Genomic DNA, 17,061 nt, shown 5'->3' on the forward strand with positions numbered 1-17,061 from the left:
TGAGTTAAAGGATGGAATTATCCTAGTGGGTGATTGTGGATGCTGTTGTTGATGTTGAGGGAGGCTGGCAAATGAGGGCCCAGATCTGAGTCACTTATAATAGCACATACAAATCTGAGTGTAGTAGTGCATACCTATATTCTCAATATTCGCGAAGATCACAATTTCAAATCCAGCCTGGGCTACAAAGAAACCCAAAGACAGCCTGGGCTACCTTGTAAATCCAAGGACAGCCTGGGCTACAGAGTAAGTCCATGGCCAGCCTGGGCTACATAGTAATTCCAAGGCCAACCTGGGCCTCATAGAAAGTCCAAGGTCAGCTTGGCCTACTTACATGACTCTTCTCCAAACAACAACAGGTTTTCTTTTTTCTTTTTCGTTTCTGTTTCTCCTATTTCCTCTATACTGAGACCAGTGCTGTGGGCTGGGGGTGTGGTGGAGAACTTTCGTCATGTATGATGGTCCAGGATCTCCCAAGCAGCACGGCAAACCAAGCAGTGCAGCAAACAAGTCTGTTTCAATTTTTGCAGAAAAACATGACACAGCTGAAGTGCTGTCTGAGGAAATGGCTCTAAGATGGGACAACGCCTCGGGAGACTGGGCTTGGATCTTTTGCTAATTTCCTCATGATAAAAACAATGATATTCTCAACCAGAGCCTGTGTTGGGAATACAGTGCTGTGCTTCCATTCAACACTGCACAATCTCCATATGGCAACCCTGGAAATCTTGTCTGATATTAAACAGATTATAGGAGAGACAAGTTGAGTATAAACACCATCATCAAAAAGGGTTTAAACGATGAATATTTTTTTTTAAATTTTTGTCTATGGTACCAGGTTCAGTGTTCTGCATAAACTCTAAAACAGGGCAATTTCTTTCTTTCTTTTTTTTTTTAATCGCCAAACAGAATGGACCTTATATTTTTCTATCTAGGTCTAATAGAGAAAACAAAATATCATTATTTGCTTTAAAAAAGAAATCTCATTGTGTTTCATTGGCTTTTTTTTTTTAATTTCTTATTTTTAGAGTTTTGGGGTTCATTTTTAAGAATTATTTTTTCATTGAATTAATTATTTTCTTATTTTCTAGTGTAGATAAAAATTTAGGTTGCTGATCTTTGTTTCTAATCTAAGAATTAGTGTTGTAAATAAAATTTTTTCTTAGCACCTTCATAGTTATGTCTCACACATTTTGATAGTATGTTTCCTATCTTAGTCTTTTTTTCTTACTGTTACATAGTTTCATTATTTCTTGAAATATGTATTACTTGTGAATGTGTGATTTAATGTTTCTGGACTCGGAGACTCCTGTTGTCTCTCATTGAAGACGTCTTTTTTAGTTTTGTTGTATTAGCAGAACACATCCAGAGGGGCTGGAGATGCAGCTCAGTGGACAGAGTGCTCACTTGGCTATCACACAGCTCTGGACTACACCTACAGTACCTCATAAGCCTGGTGTGGTGCTACATACCCATAGTCCCATTACCTGGAGGAGAACAGGAGTTGAAAGTCATCCTTGGGTGCATAGTGTGTTTGAGGACAGCCTGGGCTACATGAAACCTGTATAAAAAATATGTCCCACAGGACATCCTTTCTTAGGCATTTGCCACACTTTGTTCTGTGGTTTCTGAGTGTCTGAAAAGTCCCGGATACTTGAAGTAAAAGAATATCCTGGAGCTACTAGGGACTGTCAGTCAGAGACATTGGCTGGTGATGCCATCTCATCCCAGCTGGTTTTCTGCCTGGTTCTGTTGCTGATGTCTGCCTCGTCCCACAGCTTTACTCATAATCGCTGTGCTTTTTTTAAGCTGTACCCATTCTTGCTTCCTGCTGAGGCTGTGATGGAGTAGTGACACAAAGAATTGGGGTCTCCTACCAGCCACTGATTCTCTCAACAATAAGTTCTTTCTCTGTAGAAATAGTTTCTCTGTTGCCTACATTATCAGAAATAAATAGAACACTCTTTTCTGTTTTATTTTGACACTGGGTTTCATTATGTAGGTAGGGCTGGCCTGAAACTCACTGTATAAACCAGGTAGGCCTTGAACTCAGAGAGATCAGCTTGCTTCTGAGTGCTGGGATTAAAGGGGCATGCCTGGCTCCTTCTTTTTTTAAATTTTTTTTAAATTTATCTCTATGGTGTGTGTGTGTGTGTGTGTGTGTGTTTGTGTGTGTTTGTGTATGTGCATGTGTGTGTGTGGTTATGTGAGTGGCTGTGTGTGTTTTTGTTTGTGTGTGTATATGTGTGTGTGTATGTGAGTGTGTGTGCATTTGTGTGTGTATATGTGTGTGAATGTGAGTGGGTGTGTGTGTGTTTTTGTGTGTGTATGTGTGTGTATGTGAGTGTGTGTGTGTTTGTATGTGTATGTGAGTGGGTGTGTGTGTGTGTTTCTGTGTCTGCATGTGTGTGTGTGTGTGTGTGTGTGTGTGTTGACCAAAGAGTCCATCAGATCCTCTGAACCCTGATCCTCTGCAAGAGCATCTACTGTTCCTAAGCAGTGAGCCATCTCCCCAGCACCTTCTGCCTGGTCTAAACTCTACTTCATTGTTCATCTTGCCCAGACATGCCTTTAATTCCTACTCTTAGTGTTTGTTTTAATTCAGTGAGTTCCTTTTCGATTTTCTCTTGTTTCTTCTATTACATCACCAAGATGATGTGTAACCTTTTCTTTTTGAAGTTTCTCATTGACGACAATTGAATCCTGGCTTTACAATCTGCTTTTCATTCAGGGGGATGGTCATGGTGTGACGTGATTTCCATTTTGACATCATTTGTCTAAGATGTCAGCAGTCCTGACACTGTGGGTGCAGTGGCTGTTTATCCTTCATAACCTTATGGTGGTGTTTTGGTTTTTTCTGGATTTGCCTGATTGAACAAAAGGGATTATACCTCCAGTTCATACCAACAGGCATATGTTAGAGGGGTCAGGAAGAGTGGTTCTCAACCTTAATAACGTAACCTTTTCATATTGCTCCACCAACTCTAAAATTATTTCATTGCTACTTCATAACGTTAATTTTGCTATAGTTATGAATTGTAATGTAAATGTCTGATGTACAGGATATATGATATGTGACTCCTGTGCAAGGGCCATTTGAGCTCCCAAAGGGGTCTCAATCCAAGGGTTAAGAAACACTGATCTGGACTTAGTGGGATGCCCTCACCTACGTAGATGGGTTGCCCAGTGTTGCCGGGGAGAAGTCTCCATCTCTGGAAGGCAAAGGATCTTCCAGGATCAGGCTTTTTCCTGGGTCCCTCTGGAATAGTGGACACACTCTTGATGGTTACTGATGGATCAACTGACTCCAGACAGTTTTCTTTACATCCTCGAAGATGAGGATTCTAAACAGGGTTCTGCTAGCCAAAAGCAGTGGCTGAAGCTATCCCTAGCGGTCTTTCCCCTACCTAATGGCTCCTTGTCCCCACAAGGCCAACAGTAGATGTCTGAGTGCCTCCCAAGCTGCATCTTCCCAATCTACACTCTTCCTCTGTGCTGTTTCTCTCACAAAGAGCACACACGCTAACCCTGAACCCATCTTGTCTTCAGCACTAACAACCTAGTACTCTCTGTCAGCTTCGCTTTCCCATATGACCCAGCTGGTCACAATTCTGAGGCATGTTCTTGCTTGTATGGACAAACAGAATGTCACCAATTGGCTAGTCTATAATGAGGCAGATTCTGTCTGATTCTGATTCATAAGCCTGTAAATCGGAGATGAAGAGACCATCGGCAGAGGAAGGAGTTCTTGTGGGATGTTGTCACCACGAAGGGATCCAATGGGCTCGGAAGACAATAGAGGGAGCCAAACTCCCTTTCATAATTTAACCTTTTCCACAATAGCATCATTAATGGATCTTTATTTGTAGGTCGCTCCCCTCTTGACCTAATCAATTCTTCACAACTACATTCCCACTGGGGATTAATCCTCAGAAAATTACTTTTGTGCGATCACATTCAAACCAGAAATGAGGGTGAATATTTGGAAATCTATAGTGGGTGTGGGCATTATTCTTCCCACATCGTGTACCCGTAAGATCTCTAACTACCTCCTTCCCCACGGTAGACTCACTGAATGACGTGAATTCCGGGTGATTGATGAGGTACAGACACTAAAGTTCATGGCCATATCCTGTCACCAGTATCAAGCTTGAAACAGCAAGAGCCACCTGTGGGAAGGAAAATACGAATAAACTTTATGGTATCTCTAAACTATAAACCCCCAATTTAATCAAAACATTGTTTTAGACTCAGTTCTCTTATATCGATGTTCTTTAAATGTACAAGTCAGTGGGCTTGCTTGTGACTCCTTGTACAGGTTTATACTGTACATTAGCCATCTTCATCCTCACAACTCACCTCCATTTCCACCTGCACACACACACACACACACACACACACACACACACACACACACACACACACACCCTGCTGCTCCCCTTCCTCTTCCTAAATGCCCCCTTTCACTTAATATCCCTTATTAAAATCTAAATTTCACAATCGTCTGTTTGAGTCTGGCTTGTTTCACTTAACATATTGTATTTTACGCTCCATCCGTTTTTCTGAGAACAAAACCCTTTCCTCTTACACACAGATGAGAATCACATCAATGTACATCACATTTTTAAAGCCATTCATCCAGTGATCAACAGCTAAGGTTATTCCAATGGCTTGTCTATTGCACACAGTGTGGCAATCAGAATGGATGTGCAGGGTCCTGGTTAGTTTTTATTGTCAGTTTGACTCAACCTGGGAAGAAGGAGCCTCAGCTGAAGAATTGCCTCCATCAGAATGTCCTTTGGCCTCATGTGTATGGAATTTTTTTTATGGTTGATGTGGAAGGGTGTAGCCCACTATGGGGAGTGTCGTCCCCTATGAAGGTGGCCCTGGGTTGTAGGAGAAGGAGAGAAAGCTGAGTAGGTCATGGATAGCAATCCAGTACCCAGCATTTTTAAGGCGTCTCTGCTTCCTTTCCTGCCTCTAGAGTCCTGCCTGAGTTCCTGCCCCAACGTCACTCAGTAATAGACAGGAACCTAGAAGATAGAGTGAGACAAACTCTTTCCTCCTCAAGTTGACGGCTATGATGAGATTGTTCTTCTTGTCGCCTACTTGTTCTTCCCTTTCTTGAAAGTTGTCTCTGTTGATTGTTCTTAGAAAGATGATATTACATGTTTTCTCATCGGCTCTCTGTCTCTCACCGTGTCTCTCTCTGTCTCTGTCTCTCTCTGTATGTGTTTGTTTGAGTGTGTATATGTGTATGTTTGTGTGTGTGTTTGGGTGTGCATGTGTGTGTGTTTGTGTGTGTATGTATGTGTGTGTTTGTGTGTTTGGGTATGTATGAGTGTTTGTGTGTGTGTGTGCGCGCTTTCCAGGCTTAAAAAAATCCCCAAGGCTGTAAATCTCAGCAGCTGCCTAGAGAAGGAAGAAGAAGGGGAGAAAAGGGGGAAAATCACGTCATTTGAGTTAACCCCACACTGAGCTCATCCACATAGTGGACCAAAGTCACATAATGGCAGAGGAGTCATAAGAGCAGAGAGAGAGGAAAACTCACAGTGTGAAGGAAAATGTGCTTAAAACTACGATAGAAGGGAGACAAAGAAGACGGTGCACTTAGAAAATTGGACAGATTTTAAAAAGCTGCCATAAGTTGTTAAGCTCTAAGTACATTTAAAAAAATTATAATGTTTAAGTGGAAGGGAATTACTGGGGAGATGGAAGGGAGGTTCAGAGTGTGTTGGGGACAGGGGAGGGTTCTGAAAGAATCCTTTTGAAGATCTAAAGAATTATGTGACACAAACAATTAAAGTGCCCTGTAATTTACAGGTAAATTCCACACTTACCTGCATCCAGTATCCTGTCTACCCATATTTCAACAACAAAATTACCTCATCTATTTCATCCAGTTTTGCTTCATTTGATCTAATAAATTCCTTGTAACCAGAAGTGCTGGTAAATTCTAAAGACATTTAAAATATGACTGGTCGATATCGGGTTTGTCGTCAGTTTATCCCGACTTTGGAAGCAGGTCCAGGAGCTAATTTTTCCTCGCTCTTTGCAAAGAATCCATAATTCATGATTGCCATTGACTTCAACACAAGGTATTTAATCCTGTCAAATTCCAGCTTTGTTTGAATAAAAATGGCCCTCCTCTGATTGTGGGTTTTGATAAAGCTAATTTTGGGGTGATATCCAGTGGGCTGCCTCAGAGAGAGAGACTAGCGATATTTCTGATACGGAGAATGGCTTAAAGATAACCAAAGGAAAGATAGGAGCTGGGAAAATAACCACCAAGGATGTTGGTGACTCAGAAACCAAAGACTTTTTCAGAAAAAAAAAAATGCATGAAAAGAGCTACTTGGACAGACTGTGACTCAAGTCATCAGAATATTTGGGTAGGGACTTTATTTTGGGTCTCCAGGAGGCTACATGAGAAGCTAAAAACCGAGATGCTGGAAGTTTCTAAGCGTAACTAGGGAAGGAACTGGCCTGAGAGTGCTTCTATGACGTAAGCATCGCCTGGATGAAGTCATAGAGCCCTGGGCGGAGGTTGCGCTTCTCGTCAACTTGGGGGCGCTAGACTCCCCTGAAGGTGGTTTCACTATCTTCGCAGCGGGGTGTGAAAGCCAGTTCAGCTCCTGAACCCCACAATTGTTCAACAGCCTTTTGGTGCCTGACTGGTTCCCGAAGACAGAATCTGGACGACTAGGACATTTTCTCTCAGTAAATACGTTTATGAGGATAACTGGGACCCTTGTAGCCCAGAAAGCTAAAAGTTTTCCCTCGTACAGCGAGTAACCGTATGTTCTAATGTCTTCCACGTTTGAGAGCTCGGTGGATGGTCTAGGCTAGACAGTCTAAGAGTTTGTTATCCTTTGCTAACAATATCTAATTCATAATTCTACTAAAATGCCAAAGCTCCTCTCTGTGCCTGTGCATTTTAGGAGATAATATTTCTTTTAGATTTTTTTTTTCGGAGCTGAGGACTGAACCCAGGGACTTGTGCTTGCTAGGAAAGTTATCTACCACTTAGGTAAATCCCAACCCCAGGAGATATTATTTCTAAATGGCTGTTGTTGCCTAGACCAAAGTCCCTTGATCCAGTTGAATATGCAACAGCTTTGTGTAATAAACCTGGGGCTGGGTCATGATGCACAATAGAGAAAGTCAGTGGACTGGTGTGCTGTGTCTCTGGGCAGATACTTGTGGATTTTGCCACATACCTCATAGTTAGAGGGTAGAAGAAGGGTATGGCCAACCTTTTGGCTCCTTTGCTATCCTTTCTCTGTTCTGCTTGGTTAAAGTGGGGGCAGGGATACTTAATCCCACACTGACCTATACATTCAAGGAGAGGTTCCTCAGCAGAGGCATAGTGCCTCGGGCTGAAGAAATGTGTCTGAATATGTTATTCTGAGCTGTAGAGAACCATTTGCTCATTTCCCTTTGAACTTTTCATTTTGATTTTTGAGACAGTGTTTTTCTGCGTGTAGCTTGGCTATCCTTGAACTAACTCTGTAGACCAGGCTGGCCTTGATCTCACAGAGGTCGGCCTCCCTCTGCCTCTTGAGTGCTGGAATTAAAGGTGTGCTCCACCATTGCCCAGCCCTCCTATGAACTTCTGATTACGACAGAATTAGATTCAGATGCTCAGACTTGTTTACCATCCCCTTCGTCACCTGCTCCAAAGTTCTCTTAGACAAGAGCCTTGGTCCAGCGCCCTCCCCACCCCACCCCCATTGTCCTTGCAGGCACTCACATGACAGAGGGAACAGCATTGTGTCTGGTTTAAGAAGGCGAGCTCTTCAAACCCAGGGCACGGGCAAGTATGAAGCCTGAACACAGAACAATAGCCACAAGACAGTGGACCAGGATGCCGTGGCTTACCACACTAGGTCTAAAGCCAAGAACAGGAGGATGTCTCTGAGGAGGATGAGCACACCATCCACCCAGAAGCGGATGAGGAGGAGGCCTTCTCTCCAGGCCCTGGGGACATTGTGGGCTTCAGAATTTCCCACGGATGGAAGGAAGGTGATGAGCCCGTCACCCCATGGAAGGCCATCGTTCTAGATCAACTGCCAACAAATCCCTCTCTCTATCTGGTCAAGTATGACGGAATTGACTGTGTCTATGGACTGGCACTTCCAGTGATGAGAGGATTTTAAAGCTAAAGGTCTTGCCTCACAAAGTAGTGTTTCCTCAAGTGAAAGAACCCATCTCGCAAGTGCCATGGTTGGCCGAGCTGTGGAGCATAAATTTGAGGGCAAACATGGCTCTAAGTACAACTGGAGGGGGGTGGTCCTAGCCCAGGTGCCGATCATGAAGGACTGGTTTTACATCACCTACAAGAAAGATCCAGTCCTATACATCTACCAGCTCCTGGATGATTACACAGAAGGTAACCTCCGTATCATTCCAGAGACTCCTCCAGCAGAGGTGAAGTCAGACGTTGACAGCAACATCTTAACAGGTCAATGTGTGCAGTTCACCAGAAGCGACCGGTCCAAAAAGATCGGCAAAGTCATTTACCAAGTTCTAGGCAAGCCTTCCGTGTACTTGTTCAAGTTTGATGGCAACGTCCACATCTATGTCTATAATCTGATGGAAAAGATTCGTTAAGGTGAAATTCACAAAGTAAGGGGGACATAGATGGGGAATTTATAGGATTGGAGGGAAAATGTTTGTTTTTCTGTGTTTCAGATACCCACATGCCTTTGACAACCCCAGTATCTTTTCCAGTGGAATTTGTTTTTGCTCTAAAAATTAAAACGTGCGATGTGACGTGTTGTGTGTGAACACTTTGGTGGAGGAGATGGGCTGTGGTGGATGGAACATCGAGAGGAAGCCGGAAAAGTCAAGGCTGTGAACAGTAAGTCTGATGTCACATAGACTAAAACAAACAGGACTGAGCTGGTCTGGTATTTAGGGAGAGAAAAGAACTGGAGAAGAGGCTTAGAGGAGCAGGGATGGCACGGGGGAAAAAAGATGGATGTTTAGGAAGCAGTGGAGAGGAGCCAGACATAGATAGAGTCTCTGAGGTGAAGTTTGAGGGAGAAACAGACAGTTGGGGAAAGAGGGGCAGGGAACAGGGAGGTGGTCTTGGAACTCAAGGGGAAACCCAATAAACTGATCCAAGGAGACTCAGAATCAGAGAAGGTCGGGGAATGTTTGACTAACGAAACCTAATGAAACCTGTTTCTCATCTGTACATGTATTATTTTTAATTATGTGGGTGGGGGCAAGTCATGAACACAGGAGACCACAGAGACAAGAATAGTCTGGTCCTCTGGAGCTGGAATTAAAGGTGGTTGGGAGACATTGGACATGAGCTCAAAGAACCAAATCCAGGACCTCTTTCAAAGCAGATGAGCTCTTGATCCATTGGTCATCTCTCCAGGCCCCTAAAGTCATCTTTTTAAATAATTCCAACCTTCACATACAGAGAAGAGACAAGGATGAGGGTAAAAAAGACTAAATTGATGGTGATGTGGAAGAAAGACTAAAGAACACATGAGGGAGTAGAGGACACTGAGGGACGAAGGAATTCCAAGATGGAGTTCTCAAATAGTGAACCAGGAGAACCAGGAAGAACAGAAAGGGTCTAGAATGAGTTGAACTTGGGCCACATCCATATTGGTCTCTTTGGTTTCTTAAAGAACAGCCAAGACATCATTACAGAAGGTGGAAGTGAGGGGGAGGCTTCCCCGGAGGACATTTTGACGAGGATAACGCAAGAGTAGTAAATGCCAAACTAAGTTTATATCTATCGATTCCTGAAAGTATCATAAAGCCCATTATTTTGTATGATCAGTAAAAGGTAATTTAAAAGGGAAGTTGAGGATGCTGTGAGCTTCTCTCAGGTGTTACGTGGATCCTGTGTTTAGCTTCCCTAAGCACTGTTTGACTCTGTTGCAGCTTGTAATATCTTTTGAGGTCTCTGCTGAATGCCCCTCGATGACCACAAGATCTCCTGCACTGGCTTGTCTTGTCTGGCTCTCTTTCGACTGGATGGCTTCCTACACACCTGTGGGCCCTGTTACCCTATCTAGCCCAAAGAAGTCCCAGTCTCTTACTCATATGTAAGCTTATCCTCAGAAAACTCTTGATGGTGCCTCCAATGCCGAGGTTCTGAGCTCTTTCCTCTGCCATTTGCCGTGACTTTAAAATGCTTTCTGCTTCCTGACCATGTAGCTCTCTCCTCCTGAGAAGCCCCTTGTACCCCATGGGGTCTCCCTGAGCCACATCTACACTGCAAGAAGGTCTTTGGAGGCAACATTTTCATGGACTCATTCATTGTTCTTTCTTCTCTCAAGAATAAGTTTCTCACTGTAAGACTTGAAAATACTTTCTAGCATTGATTAATTCTGCTATTTGTTGGTTTTTATAATAGATAGTTGTCTGACGGTTTCATTGCTGCAAAAAGACATCATGACCAAGGCAACTTATATGGGACAACATTTAATTAGTGCTGGCCTTCATGTTCAGAAGTTCTGTCTATTTTCATCAAGGCAGGAAGCATGGAAGCATCTAGGCAGACATGGTGTTGGAGAAGAAGCATATCTCCCTCACAGTGATATGCTTCCTCCAACAAGGCCACACCTACTCCCACAAGGCCACACCTCCTACTTGTGCCACACTTCCCATGGGACAATCACATTCTAACCACCGCCCTGATTTTATGCCAACTTGACACAAGGTAGAATCATTAGAGAAGAGGGAGCCTCAGTTGAGAAAATGCCTCTATAAGATCCAGCTGTAGGGCATTTTCTTAGTGTTTGGTGGGGGAGGGCTAAGCCCACTGTGAGCGGCACCATTCCTAGGCTGGTGGTTCTGGGTTCTATAAGAAAGCAAGCTAAGCAAGACATGAGGATCAAGACAGTAAGCAGTGCCACTCCATAGCCAATGGCTCAGTTCCTGCCTCCAGGATCCTGTCCTGTTTCAGTTCCTGTCCCAACTTCCTTTGCTGATGAGCAGCAATGTAGAAGTGTAAGCTGAATAAACCTTTTCCTCCCTAACTTGCTCTTTGGTCATGGTGTTTCCTTACAACAATAGGAACCCTAAGTAAGACAATGTCTTATAGAAACAGTGTGTCTAGTAGAGCCACAGACGCTTACCTCATAACCACAAATAGAGACGTAGAGACACTTTGTTTTAATTTAAAGGTAAGACTTGCTCATGTACTGACCTGTGACGTTCTAGTTTGCTTCCTTCTCTCCGTGATGAATGACATGATCAAAACTAACATGGGGAGGAAAGGGTTATTTGCCTTACAGGTTACAGACCATCACTGAGGGAAACCAGAGCAGGAGCTTGAAGCTGTAACAAGGAGCTCTGCTTGTTGGCCTGCTCCCTGTCTCAGTCAATGTTCTGTTGCTGTGAAGAGACACCATGGTCAAGGATCTACTATAATGAAAGCATGTAATTGGAGGCTCCCTTACACTTTCAGACGTCTGGTCCATCATCATGGCAGGGAGTATAACACGGGAGCAATAGAGAGCTACTGCTCTGTAAGCAGAGAGAGAGAGAGAGAGAGAGAGAGAGAGAGAGAGAGAGAGAGAGAGAGAGAATATGGGAAAGCATGGGGCTCTTGAAAACTCAAACTACACCCTTGTTGACACACCTACTTCCTCCAATGACACCACACCTCTTCATCCTTCTAATCCTTGAAAATACTGTCAATCCCTGTTTACTAAATATACAAATATATGTCTGTGGGAGCCTCTCTTATTCAAAACGCCACACTCCCCATGGCTTGCTCCCTTACTATTTCTTACACACTATAAGGCTATTCTTTTTACACATGACTACTGATGAACTTGCCCACAATGGTGGGCCCTCCCACAACAATCATTAATCAAGAAAATGTTCCATAGACTTGCCGAAAGTCTATCTAATGGAGGAAGTTCTTGAATTGTTCTCTCTTCTCAGTTGGCTCCAGATTGTCAAGTTGTGAAAAAAAAGGAAAGAGAGACCCAGCACCATAATGATTCTCTTACTCCATGTTACATACTCACCACCAGCCACTCTCTTCTCTCAGTGTACAGACCCACTTCCCTGTATGGCAGAACTGAAGAGTAACTACTGTCACCAACATGAATACTCGAGGATATGTGCCAAGAAATGAATACATTCTACAGCTCCCAACACCAAGCAAAAGCATTTTAGTGTGGGCTACACTTACTGGGAGACTGTCAGTCACTGGCCATTTAATGGGTCACAGTAGACCACAGAACCAAAAAGTCACAACCTACATATCATCTCCTCTCAGCAGGAGACATAACCCTTTCTCAAAACCCATGAATCTATCTGTAGGCTTAGATTTTTTCAAAACCTACATTATTTAGGGTTCTTAAACCTTCTAGCCCACCAACTAGAGGTAGCAGAGAGAGAAAGTTGATAGGCAAAGGGAGAGAGTTGTGGACATATTTAGAAGTAATTCTTTGGGGTAACTTCAATCTTCATGGTGCAGTATGGCCCAATAGCAAACACAAAACACGAATCAGTAGTAGTGCCTTGATCTGGCAGAGACCACAAGACTGTAACAAACCAACAAGTAGCAGCAGAAGCAGCCAGAAGCAGCCCAAATAGCACAGGTTCTTTTGTGCATTTCTCATTATGGAACGAAGACCAGCAAAGACCATCGAAGCCATGCAAGGTGTAGCAATGTAAAGATGTCCTCTCCCTCTCTGTGGGATTACATTTATGTTCTCCGTAAACATCCTGTCCCCCTTCAAGCGTGTGCTCCAGCAAAATATCACATGCCTTCTCATGTGTCTGCTTCAGCAGAACATCCTCTCCTAACATAGCTTCCAGAAAAACATCCTGTGACACAAGTGATTTTCCAAAGAAACCAAAATTTTTCCACTTCATCTAGCCTTATCTCACACTCGGCCGTGACATCACAAAACGTATAATGGCAGCCTTGCAAGGGTCCTAGGCCTCAGCCTCATCAGCCGCTGGAGCTTCTGCAATTGCACTCCATGAGACTCAGCCCCTTTTGTGAGCACAACCTTCAGTTATCCCCGTAAACATTGTGCTCTCTCCATCTTTGCTCTCAGCCAATAGCTGTCCAACTTCCAGCCAACTCAGCTGTTACCACAAAAACCCTCATCAAGAAAGCCAATGAATTTGACTTGATTTTTTTCCCTGACAGAACGGAGTGTTCTCCCTGCCTGGTTACCCTGGTGTCTGAGTCATCTGTAATAAAACCCACTACTATTAAGATCAAAGTCACAGGAACTATGACAAATAGCATATCACCCGACAAGCATCAAAGTTGGCCAAGCCTTTTCTGCAGCCTTATTGAAGTATAATTTACATACTTAAAAAATCCATTTAATTTATTTGTGTAATTTAATGATTTTAAAGCAAAATTTATAGCTTCCCTCCCTTTTTTAATACTCATTTCCCACTATTTCATATGATATAGAAGTAAGTCTATTAAAAACACAGAAGTGAAGTCAGGAGAAGGACCAGAGCGGGAAGCAGGAGGTTCTTGATTTGCTAAGACTACAGATACATTGGCAGAATCTTCTGGACAAAACCACTTGGGAAACATTGGGTCTTCTCTTAGCGTGCAGCCTCCAGACAAAGAGTTTAAAGTGTTAAGTCATGGGTCCTCCTACATCAAATCCGGTCCTGACCTGGTATGGTCAGCATCACTTTTGGCCACTTTCATGTTAATCCATTCATCACTCTTACACGTTGCCTAGCAACTGACATAGTATACAAACTTATTTTGGTTCATGGTTTCATAGGATTCGGTCCATGGTCACATGATCATGAAAGGGGCAAGATAGAGCTCAACTGCTAACCTCACTGTCATCCAAGAAGCACCAACACAGGAAGAGACTAAGGACAAAAAAACCCCCTCCCAGTCATGTCCCAAATGACCAACCAAGTCCCTTAATTTCCTATATCCTAGTTTCTCGCCACCTTCATACACATCCATCAACAGATGAACTCATTGATTACAGCCCACAGGGTCCAATCGCCTTTCATAGTCCCACCTTTGAACTTTCCACTGGGACAATGTGTATCTTAAACACATAGGGTAGGGCCAGAAGGTTGTGTCAGAGGTCTAAACGTCACCTCACACTAGAAACAGCTGGGTAGGTTTCTCAACATCCCCTATTTCTTTCTGGGACTGAGCTACACCATGTCTGCATTGCAGCATTTTGTCTGGGGTGAGATACCATCAGCAGTCAATTGTAAAGACGCCTCCCACCATATGTGTGCTTGAATGTAAAATGGGACATCTATAATATAGACACACACGCATATACACAGACTCGCAGAGACAGGCAAAAAGGGAAGGAGTTGAGTCTTAGGAACCCTCAAGGAAGAGGGAGTGGAAATATAAGATACAGATGTTAGCAAGAACCAGAACAAAGCAGTGTCTTCTATAAACGACAGGACACGATCCCTCAGCCCTAGCTGACAGGAAAGGGAGAGTCAGTTTTCTACACAGATATAGCTGGTGACAAGCTGGCCAGGCTCCAGGGGCTTTCCCAAGGCCCATGAATTTATGGGCAACATAAAAGACTTGAGTGGGTTATTACAGAAGGCAGAAAGAGAGCTTGAAGTTGGGAGAAGGGATTAGGTGGGGATGGATCTGGGAGGATTTAGGAAGAGACGTGAGAAGTAAATTCTATCATTATATAACGTACAAAGTTCTCAAGGAACTAATAAAAGTGATTTTTAAAATACCATATCTATACTGAACACATACAAATCATTTTTCTTGTCATCTCCTAAATAACAGCCCCTCATGATTTCATTTCTTTAAGTACAAAAGTAATTCAGTGATTATTAAAATGTATGAGGGTCTGGGGAGACGGAAGAGGGGTAAAGCCAAGTGTGTGGTCACACATGCAAACACCAGTGCGTGGTATGGGAACAGGAGGATGACGGGGACTTCTTGACAGTGAGCCTCACCTCAGGTTCAGCAGGGGACCCTGTCACAAGGGAATACAGTAGGTAGTGAAGGAGCAGAACACGCTCTACCCTTCCCCAGCCTTTGAACATACATGTATCTATACACACACACACACACACACACACACACACACACACACACATAAATATGAATAGAGTATACGACAGGCTTGCAGAGGTTATATGCAAATGCAGTGTCGCTTTATCCAAGGAACCTGAGGACTTTTAGGTCATTGAGAGTCCAGGGGCCAACTCTCAGAGGACATGATATATCTCCTTATTGTGCAAACGAATCCTTTGTTGAGTGTGTGTCAGTGACTCCACACAGTTCTCCTCATCTAGGTTCCTGTGTCTCACAGAGAATGATCTGGAAATACTGAAACAAATATAAACTTAAGGCTTTGTTGGGGTTTCTAGGCTTGCGTTAAAATCATATTTATCACGTTTTATTAAATGGAAGGGAAATCTTCAGCTCTCAGCAACAATAGACTCAATCATGTTGGCTTCTGTTTTATCCCACTATGAATAGCAATTAATTGCACATCAATAGTTCCCCATGCTTTGAACTAAATCAGGATGAAGGGATATGTTTCCCTAAACCCTATGTGGATAATCAAGTAGAAAGCGGGGAGGTATGATGCCTTTGGCTTATGGGAGAGTGATGGCTTGATTGGAAACTTGTTATGCAAATAACCCTAACCTCTGAGAAATGAAATGTAACGATAAAATATACTACCAAATGTGATGGACACACATTACCTGATTTCTTTTAAAAGAAAAAAAAACATACTTTAGGATTTTGAATAAGGGTGACACTCAGAGGTTCAAATACTTGAATGTGTTTGGTTTCCAGTGGGTGGATTGTTTAGAAAGGATTGGGAGTTGTGTTTTTGTTAAAAGAGATGTGTCAATGGGAGGTGGGAGCCTTGAGATTTCAAAAGCCCACCAGGCTTCTCTCCCAATCCCTCCCTCCCTCCCTCCCTCCCTCCCTCCTTCCCTCTCCCTCTCCCTCTCCCTCTCCCTCTCCCTCTCCCTCTCCCTCTCCCTCCCTCCCTCTCTCTCTCTCTCTCTCTCTCTCTCTCTCTCTCTCTCTCTCTCTCTCTCTCTCTCTCATCTGGAGAGCAGGATGTGAGCTCTCAGGAACTACTCCAGCCATGCCTGCCTGCCTGCCAGCCTGCTGTCATGGTGTCTACCACGATGGTCCATGGACTCACCCTCTGAAACTGTAAGACCACAATTAAATGTTTCCTGTCATAAATTGATTTGGTCACGGTGTCTATTCACAGCAATAGAACAGTAACTAAGGCACACATCTTCCTGTCTATTTTTCTAATACGTCTGTATTTATTTCATTAAAGTTACCTGTTGTCCATTGAACAGTTTTATGAATGAGTTTCAAGTTTAAAGACAAATAGTGATAAATAGGAGTGGCACTGCTAGGGCGTGTGGCCTTGTTGGAGTGGGTGTGTCCTTGTTGGAGTAGGTGTGTCACTGTGGGCATGGGTTTTAAGACCCTCACCCCAGATGCCTGGAAGCCAGTCTTCTAGCAGCCTTCAGAGGAAGATGTAGAGCTCTCAGCTCCTCCTGCACCAGGCCTGCCTAGATGCTGCCATGCTCCTGCCTTGATGATAATAGACTGAACGTATGAACCTACAAGCCAGCCCCAACTAAATGTCCTTGTCAGATTTGCATTGGTCATGGTTTCTTTTTTTTATTTTATTTTTTCCACGTATATAAGTACACTGTTGCTGTCTTCAGACACACCTGAAGGGGACATTGGATTCCATTATGGATGGTTGTGAGCCACCATGTGGTTGCTGGGAATTGAACTTGGGACCTGTGGAAGAGCAGTCGGTGCTGTTAACCACTGAGCCATCTCTCCAGCCCCCATGGTTTCTTTTAAGAGCAGTAAAACCCTAAGACCTACATACATATATACATATACATTTACACCCAAGATTACACACACACACACACACACACACACACTCCATTACAGGGATTTTAGATCTAGCAAGGGCCCCTGCAGTTTCATTGGTCCATCTGAAACACGTGTTCATGTAACATGTCTCTGTCTGTTTCTTGTTCTAGGAAGAACGTGGACAACATCTGCAGAATCACTTCATTTTG

General features: G+C 43.4%; 1 long non-coding RNA gene across 1 annotated transcript; it reads left to right on the forward strand.

The window, feature by feature from the left end:
- Nucleotides 6,585-8,828, forward strand: LOC134486267 (uncharacterized). Its single transcript, XR_010065084.1, has 3 exons — nt 6,585-6,720; nt 7,746-8,614; nt 8,695-8,828. It is a non-coding gene; the product is annotated as an uncharacterized LOC134486267 (long non-coding RNA).

This window comes from Rattus norvegicus, chromosome 3 (genome assembly GCF_036323735.1).
Source record: "Rattus norvegicus strain BN/NHsdMcwi chromosome 3, GRCr8, whole genome shotgun sequence".
NCBI classification, from domain to species: domain Eukaryota; kingdom Metazoa; phylum Chordata; class Mammalia; order Rodentia; family Muridae; genus Rattus; species Rattus norvegicus.